This window comes from Ictalurus punctatus, chromosome 4, assembly GCF_001660625.3.
Source record: "Ictalurus punctatus breed USDA103 chromosome 4, Coco_2.0, whole genome shotgun sequence".
NCBI lineage: Eukaryota > Metazoa > Chordata > Actinopteri > Siluriformes > Ictaluridae > Ictalurus > Ictalurus punctatus.
In genome coordinates, this window is record NC_071284.1 from 31516047 (window position 1) to 31523546 (window position 7500).

Consider the following 7500-nt stretch of genomic DNA (forward strand, 5'->3'; position numbering starts at 1 on the left):
CCATCTAAAACAAGTTGACTCACCATGCTTTTGAGTTTATTGTTACTTTTGGGGGGAAAGAAATTCTTGCCTCTAGCATGATTTAGCACCTTAGTGTGTAGTTTAGCTTTGCTAAAAAGCACTCCAGGAAAATTGAAATGAAAGGGTTTAGATGTAATAAATTGTGCTTATTGTTGCAGGTTTATACAAAGTTTTATTTTACAGCTTCGTTTTTATGGTGCGGTTTGTAAAAGGTTGCGCGGACATCTGTAGGCAATCAGCCGTCCTTACAGTCTAAGCGTTATATTTTGCAATAACAGCTGGAGCTGGGTTTTTCTACTCAGACACTGCATTTCGTAATAATCAGTAACCCTTTATACATGATCACTTGGCACTCTGGCACGCTGACAGAAGTCAGAGAAAGAGCTGAACTTGGCCATTGGGAGATTTATAACAGTGTCTGGATGGGACTGAAGTTTCTAGAACGGGGGCTGAGGTGGCTCAGCGGGTATCGTCAATGGGTTACAATTCAGTTCAGTTTTATGTGTAGAGCTTTCACAAAGCAGATTTATAGCAATCTGGATCCCTAATGAACAAGCCAGAGGTGACAGTAGCGAGTCCGATGTGAGGCGATGTGGAGAAGAAATCTTCCGAGGAACCGGGCTCAAAAGGGGACTCATCCTTTTCTAAGTGACCCCAGATTGAGGGGTTATAAATCATGAGTCGTTTACAGTTGTATACTAGAACGTCAAACAGTACCGAGGGTGAACATCACGGTCTTTATGATCACAGCAGAAGTTATTGGGTTTCCAGATGAGATCGTTCACTGAAGCAAGCCTGAGACAAGTGAAGAAGCTCCTGTTTAAATCCCAGGACTGTCACAGAGTCGCGACAGGTCCATGTTCACCGACTCTCAGCTGTTCTGCTCTGTGTTTGGCTTGGGAATTTATACTCACTTTGGATACAAATGTCTGTGAAACAAATAAATCTGAATGCAAACTGATTTTTTTATTTATTTTTTTTAAATTTTGGCTGGAATCCTACAGCGGATTGTCTGATGTTCTCCGTGTCAAATTACTGCACATAATGAAGATTCTCCATCGATAGACCTGCGATGCGATCGTGGTCATAAGTAACGAGGACACCGAGGTCCGGACCTTTCGATGGTCATTTCAAAAGCAGAGCGTTCACAGCATCCGTCAAATACACACACTGTGACGTCCTGATAACATAATGGCACAATGGAGCCTACCGTGCAGAAATACCGAATTCATTCAACTTAAACAGTTTAACTTGAGCTACAGCAGTTTACGAATGGAAGTACAAAATAAGAGAACTTAGAAATTATAAACCGATGTAGTGCACATTTGGCATTGTGTTCATATTAAATAGTGCAGTGGGTCGAATAGTTTGTGATCCTGGTCAGTAATGAAAATAGTAATGAAAACGACTACTCTGTGCTTCGATAAGGCAATATCGATGCGTTCGTGTTCGCTAGCATGTCTTGTTTACGTTTTACCACTGCCATGAGAAATAAAAACAGGAAAAATCAGAACAAGGTTTCCTGGACGTCCTGAAAACGTCCAATTTTGAAAAAAATACGTAACGCGAGTTCTTTGTGTGTAAGATAACGAGAACAAATCAGAACCAGCTCCGATCCTGACAGACGGCTCCGACCCTGCCGTCCTGCTGTCACTGGAATGTGACCTCCATCAAAACACACACACGACCGATGGAGAAGGAGATGGATGGATGAAGGGATTGGGAGATTAGGATCAAAGAACGGGCAGCGCACCGAAGAGAGACGAGAGGGTGCACTCTGCTCTGAGTGGAGTTAACAGGAGTTTTCCCCATGGACAAGGAAAGAGAAAGTCCAAACTAATGACTAATCATCTGGGGGGAATGTCTGAGTTCCTTAACGACAGATCAGTGACACACACTAAATCACTAAAGTGAACAATTGCAAATCAATAAGCACGCACACACACAGTCTTTAGTTCAACACCACGCCGCATTCACTTCACTTCAATTCAATTCAATTTTATTCGTGTGGCGCTTTTAACGATGGACGTCGTCTCAAAGCAGCTTTACAGAGACATATAAACACAGGATAGAGATTTTAAGCGTGTGAATTTATCCCTATTGAGCGAGCCGGTGGCGACGATGGTGAAGAAAAACTCCCTAAGATGTTATGAGGAAGAAACCTTGAGAGGAAGCAGACTCAGAAGGGAACCCGTCCTCATCTGGGTCACGACGGATAGTGTGAACGTAAAGGGAAGTTCGTTATGGTGTTTATATGAAGTCTGTTTGTTGAACTAGTCCACTGTTCGCTAAAGGAGACCCGAGTGTAAAACTGTACGTGGTGATTGCAGTCCTAAGGCCATCGCGGCAACCGTAGTCCCGGCAACCACAGCGAGAACGTCCATGTGGAATCGAGGTCCAAAAAAATTTCCGTGATACTTCAAGCAGCACCGTCCTCAACAATCCTCAGGATGTAGCCTCCAGGTGATGAGAGCTCCATCCAGAGGTAGGGCATCAGGATGGATCAGGCAGGTCCGGAGAGCAGAAAGGGTCAGGATCACTGCCATCATCATAAAATCATGTGTGGCTCGACAGAGGGAGAGGGAGGTAAATACTGTAAAAGATAAAGAATTCAGCCCTAACTCTGACTGATCTAGCAGTGCCGGCAAGACAGGTTTGGCGGGAAGAGAAATCAGCAGAACAGGAGTGTCTGTGAGAGAATAATTTTGAGTGACAGCTCTAGCAAGGAGTGACACAGATCTGTTACTGAGAGAGAGAGAGTGAGTGTATGTACATGCATAGAATAAAATGTATAAAAGATTTTCCTGATAATTTGATCCACTGTTTGGAAATCAGATTTCCTGAGCCCTCGGAGAATTGTTCCTGTGTTCAGTTTTCAGGACGATGGACTTTCGTCACGTGACAAGCTGCGTTTTTGTCCTATTGACCTCAAGGCAAAGATTGTGAATGTTTGTTTACGGGTGTAAATAATAACAGGAAGGCATTTGTTTCCAAAGCATTAAATGTAACAATAAATGGACAAAAAGTACAACGTGTCATCCTTTAATAAATAAAGCATTTAGACATGCATTTATTGGAAAATCATCGACTGCAGGGTCGACCCCTTACGTCTTTTATTCCTTCAATAAGTTTCTAAAGAGGATTTGTTCTTTATGGCACCAATTAATCCGAGGGATCTGAGTGGACGTGCAGGCTTTGGAGCACTTAGAATTTGCATAATCATATTCACACTTCTGTGCCGTTCCTGCTGTCTAAAGACGACTGTGGTTCGTTATCATGTCGAGAAATTCGTTAATCGATATACTTTCACTATATTTGACTTTTTCCTGATATTTGACGCGTTTCACAGTATAAAATGAAATCCATACAACAAAATCCACGATTCGAATTCTCAGTTATGACAAAACATCATCTCTTAACGAGGACATTTCAAAGAGCAGCGGTTTAACAAATGATATTCCGGATCAGCAATGCCAACAGTCCAGAATTCCTAAATCCAGCAAAATATATTGCAAGTGAGGGAGTTTAAGGATGAGCCATTACCCTTTTGAAGCTTCCGTTCAAAGATTTCATGGCGTTTCAGTGAGTTTTTACTATAAATTAAATATAATATATATATAAAATTTTACTGGATGGAAAAATCTTTAATACAGTGTTCCTAGGTGATGTGAGTACCAATAATTACGGCGCGAGTTTATGAGAATCAGACACGTGGCTCCTAAAAATCTGCCATTTCCCTCAACACCTTTTCTTCTCACCTCGATACGTCTCTCCATATCAGTTACGGAGTCCTGATCAGCCTGTGACATGAGACACCCCATAAACCCACATAAAAGTCAGAGGGTGCGAACGCTAGCAGCTTCTCTCTGCTTCTCATTTCCTGTGTGGAGCCCTTTACAGCAGCGGTTCCTGCTTTTACACAAGCTCCCCCTGCCAGGGGCAACTTCACTTCATCTGGATCAAACATCACGCAGTACTCAGGGGGAGTTTTCTACAGGAAACACACCGTCATACACATCTGACACATGACGAGAGAGCGAGCGAGAGAGACTTACAGAAGTAATACCTCCTTTGGCAGGTATCACTACTGGCGAATGCTGTTTGTACTCTTCTTTGCAGAATGTTTCTAGTTATGAGATATTCCTGGGTGATCTTGCCTGCACAGTATGTTTAAGATTTACACACAGATTTTCAATTATGTTCAAGGTCTGTAAGGCCAATCAAAAGCTCCAGCTTGCATTTCCTGAAGTACTCCATGGTAGATTTTGAGTTATGTTTTGATTCACTGCCCTGTTGTCAAATCCAGCGCGTTTTCAACTTTGGCTTCTTGACTGACTGTGGCACATCTACCTGTGCAAAGTTTCTTGAGCCACTGGCTATCACAAAACCCCAAAGCATGACACGTTCACCCATATGCTTAATAGTGCATCAAATGCTGCTCACTTTTTTCACCAAACAGACCTTTGGTGATTGTAGCCAAATAGTATCCAGAATGCCTCTGGCTTACCTAGACATTGCTTTGCATGCTTCATACACTGACTTTTGTGATGAAGTAAGGTTTCCTTCTGATGACTCTTCCATGCAGAACATGTTTGTGCAAGTAACTCTGCACAGTAGATTGGCGCACCACCACTCTTGTGTCAGCTTAACTTTCCTGCAGGTCTTTAGCAGTGCTTGGGACATTTGCTTTGCCCTTCTGCCCAATATACCAGTAGTTCTGTGTGAGAGATTTCCTGGTCTTTCAACTGTTTCCTTGACTTCCACAGTTCCCCTTAACTGCCATTTCTTAATGACATTTCAGACAGTGTAAATTGAGAGTTGGAACGAACCACTTTGCTATCTTTTTATAGCCTTCCCCTGCATTGTAGGCGTTAATTAGCTTTATTTTCAGATCCAGAGAGGAAGCCCATGGTTCTTACGTGCTAGCATGAGGTTTGTGAGTCAGAATTCGTTTTGCTCTGGAATTGTTGTTCCTAATCACAAGTTCTAACGACTCTAACATTTGCACTTACTAAAATTGCAATGTCATTTTGCAGCTCCAACGTTCATCAAATTAACAAACAAAACAAAACAAAAAAAAAAAACTGTTCGTTAATATCTATAGAAAATGTTTTATTGTTTGAAATACTTTGCTACTGAGGTTGTGTTTACAGCTGTTCACTTCAGAAATCAAGATAATATGTCATTTGGCCAGGGGTGTTCAAACTTGTACGAATATAGAGGGTGTGTGTGATTGGGTTCTTCTGCTAATCCTGTTTGGAATCATATGGCACCAAACAGTATGATCACAGAGTGCAATCTGAAACCTGTCAAGTCATAAATCCCCAAAGCATCGACACCCATACCCCCCTCACATCCCACTCACTCACTCACACACACACACACTTTAAACAGAAAAGTCTGGGTTTCATCTCCTCACTTCATTTATGATACACAATAGTCTTACTATCACACACCACAACGTCACCCATTGCGACCCTCGGGATCCAACTAATTTCTTCTGGGAATAAAATTCCTACACAAGTCCTGTCCTTTTTCACTTGCACTCTCACGGCACAAACAACCGCATTACTGGCTGAATAAATAAAACGCTTTCTCTCATTTCTACTTGGATTAAACATCATTCATTATGTCCAAATGTTCCCTTTGTATACACAGCCATCATCTTGAGTAAATGCTTCTTGGATGAGAATGAAACTGTAAGACAGGAGTGTATGGCACAGAGACAGGTGCTGTCTGAGGCCACGCTGCGATAAATGATGCAGGAAAATACCTGGCCCAGGACTCAGGACATAATAGGTTCACTCATACAAAGATAACCCAACGAGACATGCCAGAATGGAGAAAGAATTACAGGAAATACACAACAGAATAATACACTAAAGAGTACAAGCCATTACTCTGACTCGCAAGCACGTTAATAAATAGCAATTTAAGCACCAATATGCTTGAAATATTCATTTGAATTAGATTGGAAAGCACAAAACAGTAGAGAGTGCAGTTACTGTCTATCAATAGACAACCTTAACAAACCGTAACAACAGTTATGTTATATAATGTTAATATTAGCTAGTGTGTGCGGACTAGAAAGAGCTTTGTGTTGTTAAATCCTTTAATTATGAACGAGCAAAACAAAGCCTACAGAGCATCTGTTTTTACAAAGATATTTTATTAAATTCATCAAGATCATTTCTATTTTGTCATGAATGCATTGATTCTGATTGTTATTAACCCGTGGAAGTGTGTGTTGGTGATACACTGCATGGTAAAGACATTTTAAATGTTAAATTCTACCTTGCTGCCATGTTCGTATTTTCGTTCTCTGATGTCACACACACACACACACACACAACTTTTAATAAATCAGCAGGATCACCAAGTGTAGAAATATGTGTTTCACTTAAATCTTCAGCAGAATATAAATGAAGCAGCTGGTCGGTTCTTTCAGTCCTGAACGACAGATGGTCCAAATAGACTCATCATCTCCAGGTGCTTTATAAGTTCCTTCTGTGAGGTTTCTGGAAGATACTGTTGGTTACAAACACTCCCAGAGTTTAAACATCACTCTGTCAGGCTGCCGAGTTTCACGCAACTCTAATTAAAACAAGATCCGAGCGTCTCACCGTCGTCAAACCGTACCAGTCTACCGCTTGGGAGAGAGTAAAAGTGAAAGAAACGAAAAATAATAACAAGTAGAATTAAAAAGCGGTGATCTGCGGGGTCCAACCTTTCCCCTAGTAGTGCCTCCAGTGGCCAGTTCTCGCAAATTTGCATACAACACTCAAGAGATGACAGATCGATGAACATACTGTTCACGTTTCATGATAGTGGCTCGATGCTAAACCTGTCAAACACATGCTGAAATCTGATTGGCTGATGGCAACCATGTTTTTGAAGTAATCGATTTAGCATTAGAATATTATGTACGAATTAGGAGAAATATGCAATACAACAAATTTCAGCTCAGTCAGACGTATAATTTCCAAGAAACAGGCATTTATATATCCAATCACCAGTGGTTTGGTCCCTAAAATTCCCCCCAGCACGTACCCTTTGAATCCATAGAGGTCAGTTAGATTAAACGATATACAAACCCTGACAGTAAACAGAGTTAACCCTGACAGTAAACAGATGCTTTTCTCAGCCAGACTCCTACATCTCTGCTCAATACTCACTAATGTATTAGGATGAAGGTTTGATGGCATGAGAGAAATAAATGAAGTGGTGGCTCTGAGGCGTCTGTTTTTGCTCTTGACTGTGAAAATGGGATTTGTCACAGATAACATCTGGAGCTTGAAATATCAACAGTCTGTTTAAGTCGACTTCAATGCAGACATGTACGCTTAAGGATATATTATCTTGACTGTAATCTTGGACAACAGGAATTGCTTTCGAGTAACACTAAACTTCACACAAGACTGGTATTTACAGTGAAACATGACACCAACGTTAGCTACATAAGCCTTTAATGACAACTGA

General features: G+C 41.2%; 1 protein-coding gene across 4 annotated transcripts in view; it reads right to left on the minus strand.

Moving 5' to 3' along the window:
* Positions 1-7500, minus strand: part of LOC108263967 (collagen and calcium-binding EGF domain-containing protein 1) — a 31214-nt gene that overhangs the window by 18439 nt on the left and 5275 nt on the right. The gene's annotated exons all lie outside the window — the stretch shown is intronic.